At 40.8% G+C, this 13,491-nt stretch overlaps 1 protein-coding gene and 1 non-coding gene across 5 annotated transcripts in view; one reads left to right on the top strand and one right to left on the bottom strand.

The window, feature by feature from the left end:
• The window catches only part of nrxn3a (neurexin 3a), a 383,783-nt gene that overhangs the window by 305,466 nt on the left and 64,826 nt on the right, over positions 1-13,491 (top strand). The window lies entirely within an intron of this gene.
• On the bottom strand, positions 1,928-1,999 carry trnag-ucc (transfer RNA glycine (anticodon UCC)). Its single transcript has one exon. It is a non-coding gene; the product is annotated as a tRNA-Gly (tRNA).

The following is a 13,491-nucleotide window of genomic DNA, read 5'->3' as shown; positions in this document are numbered from 1 at the left end:
AAGCCCCTTGAACGCTGCGTGAATGAAAAATGTTAAATCGCTAAACACAAACCTTAAATTTTGAATTTCATAGCAAATTGCATGTGAAAAGGCTTGTTTCACGGTTCGTGGTGAGATTTTCACAGCCGTGAATTAGGTAGGACGTACTTATATATGTGTCTTGGTCAGGGAGCATCGGCAAGACTTCATTTGGTTCAAAATGCAGCTGCTTGGCTTTTAACAGAAACTGGACATGGTGATCAATCACATCAGCCAAGTAACATCTTCACTGGTTGCCATTCTAATTAAGGATACATTTAAGGATTTCACAGTGAATCGCCTAAACACATTTGTGAATTGTTAGCTTTCTGTATTAGTTCTAGGTTGCTTAAAGTGAAAGGGTATTGTACGTTTACTGTGTGTGCACCTAAACTATGGAATGGTCTTCCACTTAATATCAGACTCTCTGCACCAGCTTTTAAGATACTGTGAAGTACTTTTCAGCTCAAGCTTAGAAAAGTACTATATAAATAATGTTTATCTGTGACAAATATAAGCTAGATGTTACTATGTGGGATCTTCAAAAAGTTCCCACACTTTTATATTTTGGTTGGAAACAGTGAGGGTGGGAGGAGTAGTAATTGGTCGTGTCTGAGAGACGCTTGTAGTCTGGATTTAGTGGCATCCGATTTCCACCTTTTTGGATGCTCAAAGAAGCTTTAAGGGGAAGAAGACTTTCATGTGATGATGTGAAAGCAGCAGTGCTGGTACGGCACTGGAAAAGTGCATCAGAAGGTGACTGTAGAAAAGTCGTGTCATTTGTTTTTGAAATTCTTAATAAATTAAGTTTAAAAAGTGCGGAAACTTTTTAAAGAACAGTCATAGAATGTTATATCATGAGGACGTCCTAGCATTAAGTGTAGAAACTAGAAACATTTTAATATAGACCTGGGAAACATCTTCATTCTTACTGAAATGTAAGACATTTAATTAACCATTGTCAGTTCACACTCTTGATTAGCTGCAAGCGCCACACCACAACGTAAATGCTGAGTCAGGCCCACAAGTGCGTATGTCTATGAGTGTGTGTGTATGTGTGTGTGCGTGTTTGTGCGTGTATGCCCCAGGCCATTCACACAGATCCTTAGTGCGCAGTGAAGAGGATGCAGTGGGCTTGGGCTGATAGAGCGTACTGCGTGTGAGCACTGTTATTCCACAAACAAGCCATTTTCACGCTAACGCCATTACTCATGCTAACACCGTTACCCCGCAGTGCTCTTTACATCAGCCCGCTAATACTCCTCTGTGGTTCATGACGCATCGCAAGCTCACCCTGATCGTTTTCGTCAAAACATTGCAGTGCTAATTAGAATTTAGCGCTTTTAAGGCAATTTTAATGTCAGCAACCATCTAACGAGTCTTAAACCGAAGTTTCTAAAAGAGTTTTTAGTCTGCCAACTTCAAATTAGCTTTAAATCTAGAGCCTTAAGATTCACCAACTTGTTGACCTGCACCAATCGACTGAAATATCTCAATAGGCATGTAGCAGTGCCTATTTCATAACAATTCTGCATGTGAGGGTCAGGGATATATTACATGTTTAACTAATGGTAGTTACTCAGAGTAAATGTGCTAAAATTTGACCCCTACCCCATCCGACCTTCCCCTGCTCAGACACAGCCAATTGTCTGTAGGACGCCCGGCCAGATCAGCAAGTAGCACTACAAAACCAACCACATTAATAATGATTTTTTATTTGTTATTATTAATCCATTTTGTGTCAAGAACATATGAACATTGTTTAAATCAGGACAATAAATGATAAAAAAATTATTTTACCACTTCTCTTTATTATAAGAGCTGTACAATTAATAAAATAAAGATCAACAGTTTCCAACATGTTAATAGATAGAACTTTATTAATCTCAAGGGAAATTATTTAAAGATATGCGTTGGCCGGGAATCGAACCCGGGTCAACTGCTTGGAAGGCAGCTATGCTCACCACTATACCACCAATGCAGTTAATCAAGTCACATCAGAAGCAAAGCCAGAAGAGTTTTGTTGAACGTCAATAAGTTTAGCAACTATGGCACCAAGTTATGATGATGATTTTTATTATTAATACCACTGCAGGACCACTAATGATAATGTGCATACATAATTTATATACAGTAGTAAACCTTTCTCAGTATAACAGTGGCACTACTTCTGTTGTTATAAAAGCATCTGGTGCAACAAAGAAGCTTTTCACCCAAATGCAGGTAACATTTGCTACTATTTGCAAGGTGCTCAGTTGGTAGCACTGTCACACTGTCACCTTAAAGTAAGAAGGTCCTGGGTTCGATACCCCAGTGGGGTGGTCTGGGTCCTTTCTAAGTGGGTTTTCTCCTGGAGCTCCAGTTTCCTCCCACAGTCCAAAAACCTGCAGTCAGGTTAATTGGAGATACAGAATTGTTCATGACTGTGTTTGACATTAAACATGTGAACTGATGAATCTTGTGTAACCAGTAACTACCGTTCCTGTCATGAATGTAACCAAAGTGTGTAAAACATGTCGTTACAATACTAATAAATAAATACATTTTAAAAGAACTCAGAGGATGTATACCTAGTAAATTGCCCAGTGTTTGTATAAAAATATAGTTAACATGTTTATTAAATACAACAGCATTATAAATTCCTCTTAATCATTTAATAAATATAAATCCAACCTAATTATGAAGCAAACTGTTAAAACAGTGGTCTATTGTAGATGTTAATCAAACACTATACGAGCTTAAGACAATGTAGATACTATTGTTCACTAATTAGTGATACACAGAGAGAAACATCTTACACAAAAGCAAGACAGTAATCTTGTTTCCAGTAACCCGCAAATTCTGCAGTACATTTATCTATATATTTTTAAGGAGATATTTAGGGCCAAAAGCCCAGAATGGTTAGTTTGTTTTGATTCAATTAAATGTGTATACAGTCAGAAACAGAACTTCAAAACTTTAGAAAACAAAAATTTTCAAGCAAAAGAATATGAAACAACCATCCCACCATGCATGCATATACATCACAGTGGGTGTTGTACATTATGGTCATACATAAGGAGACTAGATAGATGGATGGATGGATGGATGGATGGATGGATAGATGGATAGATGGATAGATGGATAGATGGATAGATGGTTAGATGGTTAGATAGATAGATAGATAGATAGATAGATAGATAGATAGATAGATAGATAGATAGATAGATAGATAGATAGATAGATAGATAGATAGATAGATAGATAGATAGATAGATAGATAGATAGATAGATAGATAACTTTATTAATCCCATAGGGAAAGTCAGTTATTACAGCAGCTCCAGGTACATTAAAGCAAAAACTATTAAAGTACAAAGAATTAAAGTACACAAGTAATGTTGTACACACTATGTACACTATGTTGTTACTCATCTTTATTCACAAAACCCTGCATTTAAATACTTATCTGCATGCTTATTTTAATTCTAAATAAATTCTACCACTAGTTATATGAATGTCAGTGGTATGTCAAGACTATAGAGTTCTTCAAAAAGTTTCCACACTTTTTTTTTTAAACTCTATTTATTAAGAATTTCAAAAACAAATGACATCACTTTTCTACATCATCACCCTCCGATGCATTTTCCCAGCGTCGTACCAACTTTTTAATGCCATCAGCAAAAACTGTTTTTGGTTGGTAGCCACTGATGCAGTGCTGCTTTCACATCATCATCACATGAAAATCTTCTTCCCCTTAAAGCTTCTTTGGGCATCCAAAAAGGTGGAAATCAGATGGAGCTAAATCCGGACTATAAGCGTCTCTTAGTCTCTCAGACACGACCGATTACCACTCCTCCCACCCCTCACCTCTTCCAACCAAAATCTAAAAGTGCAGAACATTTTTGATCTCTTGTACATACGTATGTGCCAGTATATACCGACCAGGCATTACATTATTGACCACTGACAGGTGAAGTGAATAACACTGATTATCATCACGGCACCTGTTAGTGGGTGAGATATATTAGGCAGCAAGTGAACAAAGTTGATGTTAGAAGCAGGAAAAATGAACAAGTGTAACAATTTGAGCGAGTTTGACAAGGGCCAAATTGTGATGGCTAGATTACTGGGTCAGAGCATCTCCAAAACTGCAGCTCTTGTGGGGTGTTCCCGGTCTGCAGTGGTAAACCGGCAATAGCTCACTTATGCATGTCGGGAGCGAAGGCTGGCCCGTGTGGTCCGATACAACAGACGAGCTGCTGTAGATCAAATTGCTGAAGAAGTTCGTGCTGGTTCTGATAGAAAGGTGTCAGAATACACAGAGCATCACAGTTGCAGGGCTGTTTTGGCAGCAAAAGGGGGACCAACACAATATTAGAAAGGTGGTCATAATGCTATGTCTATGTGATCGGTGTAAGTAAGTCACTTTTAAAGTCAAAACTTAACAAACTGCATATATGTGTACGTAGTCATCTGTAAATAAAGCAAATGTAAAATCCTCATCATTTTACTGCTTTGCAACACTTTCATGTGTTTGCCTCTGTGCCTGCTTTGTAATGTTCAGACTGTTAGTGATGAAGAAATTCCTTTATCTTATTAATGGTGCAGCCCGAAACTCTGCCAAGAGATTAGAAATCTTATTAGATATCAAGAGGAAATGAGGCAAGGTGCTGAATGCTTGCAGAAGCCAGTCAGCCATGCCAAACAGCTGCGCTTTATTTTCTTAATGCTGCAAGGTATTAATCCTAAATGGCTCCATTGCACCGCTAGTTCCTGGGGCTTGAAGTTGCCAAGTTAATTTAGCTAACCTTGATTGTCTAATTGTTAACAAATAAGGCCAATTGAGTTCATCACATTCAGCTGCTGCAGCACTCTGATCTCTTATCTGGTTCCAGTCTCAGAGGACTAAACTGAAACAATCTATACATGTACACAAACACAAATGCATTTCCCCAATTAAACTGTGACGTGAACTTGGGTGAAGGTATGGATAAGCTGGAATAGTTTGACAGATGTGATGTGTAGCCCTTGCAGCTGTTTCACTGTGAATAGACTCTGAATGTGTCCCATGTGTTTCATTTACAATCAGGCCACAAAGACCAAAATGCAGTACATGAATGTAAAGGTTTATGAATGTCGTTCGGTCTGCTGCAGAGATGACAGCTAACACACTGCTGCATAAACACTAAGCATGTCGCAGTCCCAGTCATTTCACTTTAGGTATTTATGAATGATAGCAGATTTTTTTCTTTTTCTTCAGTTTTTCTCCCCAATTTTCTTCCCTAATCTAGTCGTATTCAAATACCCTGATTGCTATGCCTCACCTCTACCGATACAACCCTCCACTGCTAACTGGAAGCCTCACAACTGACACACACCCCCTCCGACACATGTGCAGTACCGACTGCCTCTTTTCACCTGCACTAGGCGAGTTCATATGCGGATCAGCCTTGTGCACGGAGACCACACCCTCAATCAGCCAGCATAGGTCGTAATTGCACCAGTTATGAGAAACCCTGGTCCGGCTCCCTCCCTGTATGAACAACAAGCCAATCGTTGTTCATGAGATCGACATCTAATAGATCCCTCACCCTCACACGCACCATCAGATCCACATCTAATAGATCCCTCACCCTCACATGCACCATCAGATCATCATCTAATATATCCCTCACCTTCACCATGAGATTGACATCTAATAGATCCCTCATCCCCACACCCACCATTAGATCCACATCTAATAGATCCCTCACCCTCACATGCACCATCAGATCCACATCTAATAGATCTCTCACTGTCACATGCACCATCAGATCAACATATAATATATCTCTCACCCTCACCATGAGATCAACATCTAATAGATCCCTCACCCTCACCATGAGATCAACATCTAATAGCTCCCTCACCCTCACACGCACCATCAGATCCACATCTAATAGATCTCTCACCCTCACATGCACCATCAGATCATCATCTAATATATCCCTCACCCTCACCATGAGATCGACATTTAATAGATCCCTCATCCCCACACCCACCATGAGATCGACATCTAATAGATCTCTCGCCCTCACACGCACCATCAGATCCACATCTAATAGATCTCTCACCGTCACATGCACCATCAGATCAACATCTAATATATCCCTCACCCTCACCATGAGATCGACATCTAATAGATCCCTCACCCTCACCATGAGATCGACATCTAATAGATCCCTCACCCTCACCATGAGATCGACATCTAATAGATCCCTCACCCTCACACGCACCATCAGATCCACATCTAATAGATCTCTCACCCTCACATGCACCATCAGATCCACATCTAATAGATCTCTCACCCTCACATGCACCATCAGATCAACATCTAATAGATCCCTCACCCTCACCATGAGATCAACATCTAATAGCTCCCTCACCCTCACACGCACCATCAGATCCACATCTAATAGCTCCCTCACCCTCACACGCACCATCAGATCCACATCTAATAGATCTCTCACCCTCACACGCACCATCAGATCCACATCTAATAGATCTCTCACCCTCACACGCACCATCAGATCCACATCTAATAGATCCCTCACCCACACACGCACCATTAGATCCACATCTAATAGATCTAATAATCTAATAGGGATTTAAAGAGAGCCTGAGGGCAGTGTGTAAGCAGTGTTTGCTCCTGAGGCTGGACAAACTAACAATAGGAACTAAGAAAGTTTTTTTTAAACCATGGAACAGACCAAACAACACCATGGTTTGGAAAAAGGTGTTTCGACTACACTCTACACCAGTGTTTTCCAAACCTTTTAGTTAACATGCCACATTGGGCCTCAATTATAGCCACAAATTGGTCTTATGGGCATTTATGTCTAAGAATAATATATGCAACATACAGTAATGTGAAGGTTAAAAATGACCCATGGGCGACAGGTTAAAAACAGCCATACAATATATTAGTGTATTTTAATCAGTAACACTGAACTGGCTTTTTTGTTGTCTTCACCTCGTCTGTAACTCTCGGCTTGCTCATTATTCGATTAGTTGTCCTAAAGGTGTGGTATTGTACACCTGTTGATGAATAATATCCCTTATATAAGCTGGGCCAGGCTCTTCTCACCGCACTACAGTAATTTATGTCCTGCAAGCCGGCAATCAATAATGACGAATGCCATCGATCAGTGGAGCTCTTAACCCTGTCAGCACTTAAAGCACAGGAAGTCGCTGATATTTTCAATCTGTGCTCAAGCAAGTATCACTTTTCGCTTATTGCTTTTGTTTTGTTCGACTTTCCACTGTGCTGTGCTGTGTTTAACAGCTGGTGGGAAGCTAAAGCAGCACGACTGATGGGGAATTTCATTCGTAATTGCTGCCGCAGAAGGAGGTTGCCGTGATTGACACTTTACTATTCTGAAACCGTAAACTTTCCAGCTGCAGTAACTCCTTCACGCGGTGCATCGTGCTCGGATGTTCACACTGACAAAGTCATGCAAAATTGCAATATAAAATGATATAAATGTGTCGTAAGTTCTGCGGATACCATTAGCACGTTCTCTGTTTGTTATGCAGCACGGCGATTGTTTCGTTTTCCATAAAACCAATGAAGAATTGTAGCAAGTTCGAACACAGCAGTGTGTGTAGCGCAACAGTGTCTGTTCTGTCAAAATGAACACCACACACTGCTATCATTTATATGAAGTAGAAAAAATAGATTTAAAATGAAACACTATTGTTTTTACTCTCCTAATCGATTTAAACTTGATGCTATGCGTGTGTATTCATTTCATGTTGCATGTTAATAATTCACTAGGTCCTCATGGCTTTGATACTGAGCTGCACCGGGATACAAGAGACTAAATATAGCCCGGGTCTTAACCTTTAGATATTTGATCTTACTTATAAAAGCAGTAGCTTAGCAGAGAGCCAATTTCACAAAAAGTTTCACTAAATGTAGCCGATCTACCAAAATACAGTGCCTTGCAAAAGTATTCAGCCCCCTTGAACTTTTCAACCTTTTGCCACATTTCAGGCTTCAAACATAACGATATGAAATTGTAATTTTTTGTGAAGAATCAACAACAAGTGGGACACAATCGTGAAGTAGAACGAAATTTATTGGATATTTTAAACTTTTTTTAGAAATAAAAAACTAAAAAGTGGGGCGTGCAATATTATTCAGCCCCCTTTACTTTCAGTGCAGCAAACTCACTCCAGAAGTTCAGTGAGGATCTCTGAATGATCCAATGTTGACCTAAATGACTGATGGTGATAAATAGAATCCACCTGTGTGTAATCAAGTCTCCGTATAAATGCACCTGCTCTGTGACAGTCTCAGAGTTCTGTTTAAAGCGCAGAGAGCATCATGAAGACCAAGGAACACACCAGGCAGGTCCGAGATACTGTTGTGGAGAAGTTTAAAGCCGGATTTGGATACAAAAAGATTTCCCAAGCTTTAAACATCTCAAGGAGCACTGTGCAAGCGATCATATTGAAATGGAAGGAGTATCAGACCACTGCAAATCTACCAAGACCCGGCCGTCCCTCTAAACTTTCAGCTCAAACAAGGAGAAGACTGATCAGGGATGCAGCCAAGAGGCCCATGATCACTCTGAATGAACTGCAGAGATCTACAGCTGAGGTGGGAGACTCTGTCCATAGGACACAATCAGTCGTACACTGCACAAATCTGGCCTTTATGGAAGAGTGGCAAGAAGAAAGTCATTTCTCAAAGATATCTATAAAAAGTCACCTGGGAGACACACCAAACATGTGGAAGAAGGTGCTCTGGTCAGATGAAACCAAAATCGAACTTTTTGGCCACAATGCAAAACGTTATGTTTGGCGTAAAAGCAACACAGCTCATCACCCTGAACACACCATCCCCACTGTCAAACATGGTGGTGGCAGCATCATGGTTTGGGCCTGCTTTTCTTCAGCAGGGACAGGGAAGATGGTTAAAATTGATGGGAAGATGGATGGAGCCAAATACAGGACCATTCTGGAAGAAAACCTGTTGCAGTCTGCAAAAGACCTGAGACTGGGACGGAGATTTATCTTCCAACAAGACAATGATCCAAAACATAAAGCAAAATCTACAATGGAATGGTTCACAAATAAACGTATCCAGGTGTTAGAATGGCCAAGTCAAAGTCCAGACCTGAATCCCATCGAGAATCTGTGGAAAGAGCTGAAAACTGCTGTTCACAAACTCTCTCCCTCCAACCTCACTGAGCTCGAGCTGTTTTGCAAGGAAGAATGGGCAAAAATTTCTGTCTCTCGATGTGCAAAACTGATAGAGACATACCCCAAGCGACTTGCAGCTGTAATCGCAGCAAAAGGTGGCGCTACAAAGTATTAACGCAAGGGGGCTGAATAATATTGCACGCCCCACTTTTCAGTTTTTTATTTCTAAAAAAAGTTTAAAATATCCAATAAATTTCGTTCCACTTCACGATTGTGTCCCACTTGTTGTTGATTTTTCACAAAAAATTACAATTTCATATCGTTATGTTTGAAGCCTGAAATGTGGCAAAAGGTTGAAAAGTTCAAGGGGGCTGAATACTTTTGCAAGGCACTGTATGTTGGCTGTTGGAGCTCTAACCCTGCGTTCACACAGGCAGAGACGTGACGCGACTGTCATTTTCAATTAGAGCTGGCAGTTTGAGGAAAGGAGGCAGTGCGAGTGTTGACAATTCAAAGTAGGTGGAATCAGGGACATGACAAGGTTGAGCAAAGTATAACTTTATGCAAATTAGGAGTGAAAAGATGTGGCGATTACCAATAGAAATTGAGCACTGAGCATTAAGCAGTAGTCGTTGTGAAATAGTTCCTACTGATTACTAATTGTTCCTACTAGAGATGCAGGAGAAACTCATTGTTGCAAGCTGTTGTGGTGTGTAGCTAGATGGCAAAGTAGATGGCAAGATAGTAATCGCAAAGAACAAATGCAGTTTTCTTGTCATATTGACTGCAAAGAGTGATGCACTATTCAGGGATGAAATTTATTGACCCACAATTTTTATTTTTAGTAGGAACACATCTTACTTGTGGGAGCTCCGGTTTCCTCTCACAGTCCAAAGTCATGCAAATTGTCCATGACCGTGTTTGACATTAAAACTTGAACTGATGAATCTTGTGTAATGGGTAGCTACCATTTCTGTCATGAATGTAAACAAAGTGTAAAACATGACATTGAAATCATAATAAATAATGATAATTATATATTTTTTTACTTGGCTTCAGTTAAACCATGGCAACCAAAGGTCAGCTTGAGTTTAAAAACATCCATAGGTGATGATGAGGATGCTGGTGTGAATACAAGCAAATGAGTGATCAGCAAATTGGGCAACAAGGCAAAAATTAGCAGCTGCTGTGAGTGCACTGTTAGACTAATATAGCTGACAAGTACTAGACATCTATCTCATCCAAAATCAATGAAATGTAAGCAAGCCTAAATCATATGCTTGTGTCAAATTACACTGTTATCATAAATAAATAAAACAGTTTTAGAACAGCAGGATTGGTCAGGATTGGATTCACAACTTTGGCTTACAAGTTAGCTAAATAAATCTAATAACACTGATTTCACCTCCTAATATTAATCTGAATTTAAACCTCACATCAGACATTCACATTTCCAGCATTTAAAAGACACTGCTGTCCAAAGCAATTTGTCAATGCAATGCAATACAAGCAGTTAAAGCCTAATGGCCCTGCTCAAGGGCCCAACCGTGATAGCTTGGCATTGGTGGGGGTTGAAATAATGACCTTTTGTTTACTAGTCCAGCACCTTAATCCACTGAGCTACCACTGCATCTTGTCATCCATGAGGAATTGCAACATTTGCCAGCAGTAATTGGCACAGCAGGAAGGAAATGCACACGAAAAACAAAGACAGAATAAAATTCCTTTTTCCTAGAATTATTTGTTATACACATATACTCATGTAGAGTACAATGAAATGCTTTTTCAAAGTATTCCAGCTTTGGGGTTAGAGCGCAGGGTCAGTTATGGTATGTCACTCCTGGATCTGAGATTTAATATTATATATAATAAAAATAATATATAATCATGACCTGGCTCCTCACAAAACACTGGGTAAAATAACACAAGGTATTAAAGGAAAAAAACTAGACGTAGGTGAGAACAATTTACTTGAGTCTGTATGCACAATGTTTGGTGTGGTGTGTGTGTAAGACACTGTGTGTGTTGTGCTGGAGCCTATCCCAGCATTTCAATGGGCGCAAGGCACACAGCAACACAGCAAAGGGGCGCCAGTCCATCGCAGGGCAGACACCCATACACACACACACACGTATACACACCCATTCACCTATGGGGCAACTCAGTGTCTCCAATTAACCTGACTGCATGTTTTTGGACTGTGGGAGGAAACCGGAGCAAACCCACGCGGACACGTGGAGAACATGCAAACTCCACACAGAAAGGACCCGGACCTCCCCACCTGGGGATCGAACCCAGGACCTTCTTGCTGTGAGGCGACAGTGCTACCCACCGAGCCACCGTGCCGCCCGAATCTAATAAGTGACATTATTAATAATAAAATCTTTACCTTTTCCTAAAATGTTAGCAACCACTTCAAACACTAAATGTCTATAATGGTTAATAGCATAATTTGGGAAATCTGAACTCAGGAGTAGGTACAGACCATTTGACAAACCTGTAGACATTCTTATTGGCTGTTTGAGTGGATGCATACACTCTCACAACATAGAGAGATCATGTGCTTTTAGTGTGGAAAATGTGGTTTAGCAAAGAGACTCAAATATTAACGTCAAGTGCAGAAATGTTCCAGGTTAACAAGTATCACATAAAGCTAACCATAAAAAAAAAAAAAAATGATGCAAATGACATTGATGCAAAGTCTAGTGGGCAAGATAGTAAAAGAAATGATTTAGACATGTGGCACTTGGATGAAGCAGCTGTTCTGTTGACCAACCGGGCGTGTCTGTTGGGAAAGAGGGTGGAGGGATTCTTCGTCTGGTTAAAGGTGGCTGCACAGACATGGTGAATAATGGGGTGCAGTGCGTACACAATACTGCAGAGATTTTCTCTGTATTAATCCATCTCTGGTCAGTGAAAAGAAGTGGTTGACAACTACACACATGCCAGATGGTGCGAGTGTTGGATAAGGTCAGGGTAAGGGTCACAGCATTGAATGAAAAATACAACTGGGTAATTGGATATGACTAGATTGGGGAAATGTGTGGACTTTATGAATTATTCAGTGAGAGACATCAAAGCCACGGCTGTAGGTAGACAGAATAAAGATCTGAGCAGTTCTGTAGGTAAATAAACTGACAAAGGCAGAGTGCATGAACAGTCACCTAATATAAAGGAGCCAAGCAGATGTGATTGCTGCAGATGTGCATCATACTGCAGTTACGATCCCAGCATGTCCCGCACACCCCTGCAGTTCAACCTGACAAGTCAGAGCGTGTCAGGCTCCTAAAGATGATGCTCTGTTCAAGTGGTTCCGTGAGCCAGAGGTTATGGAGAGGAAAAGACACACACGCACAGCACGACACCCCGACATGGCGGGCGCTAGTTTTTCTTTATAGCTGCGTCGGGCTTTTCTGATGTCCTTGTTTCTTTTCTGGCAGCGTCTAGTCCCAGACTGGGTAATAGCGAATGGCAGCAGGGAAAATGGCAGGCGATTACGTGTGCAATGGGCTCTGCGATTCCTCTCTACCCTAGTGACAATGGTGCAGGCTTTCAGACTTCACTCAAATGGCTGGATCATTTCAGTGCCATCAGGGAGGCTGAGCAAAAGATGCAGCCCTCCAGGTGCCAGTTTTCCTCTCTCACTAAAGAAAAATCTCTCATTGATTCACTTCATGCACTGAGATTTAGATGCGGCATTAATATGAAATTCACTCAGCTTTAAACTTACACTATATGGCCAAAAGTTTGTGGACACCTCTGCTGATTATTGAGTTCGGGTTTTTCAGTCATACATAACAATTATATGCTGGCACCTATCGGCAACAGTCTTGGGATGAACCTCTCCTGTTACATCATGACATGACAGTTCAATAAAAACATTTTTTTTTTTTAATTATATATACACCGATTAGGCATAACATTATGACTACCTTACATTATGACCACCTTCCTAATATTGTGTTGGTCCCCCTTTTGCTGCCAAAACAGCCCTGCAACTGTGATGCACTGTGTATTCTGACACCTTTCTATCAGAACCAGCATTAACTTCTTTAGCAATTTGAGCTACAGTAGCTCGTCTGTTGGATCGGACCACACGGGCCAGCCTTCACTCCCCACATGCATCAGTGAGCTATGGCTGCCCATGACCCTGTCGCCGATTTACCACTGTTCCTTCCTTGGACCACTTTTAATAGATACTGACCACTGCAGACTGGGAACACCCCACAAGAGCTCTAGTTTTGGAGATGCTCTAAGGCCAGTCGTCTAGCCATCACAATTTGGCACTTGTCACACTCACTCAA

The sequence above is a fragment of the Trichomycterus rosablanca genome, chromosome 13 (genome assembly GCF_030014385.1).
Source record: "Trichomycterus rosablanca isolate fTriRos1 chromosome 13, fTriRos1.hap1, whole genome shotgun sequence".
Taxonomy (NCBI): Eukaryota; Metazoa; Chordata; class Actinopteri; order Siluriformes; family Trichomycteridae; genus Trichomycterus; species Trichomycterus rosablanca.
This window is presented reverse-complemented; position numbering and strand designations above follow the sequence as displayed.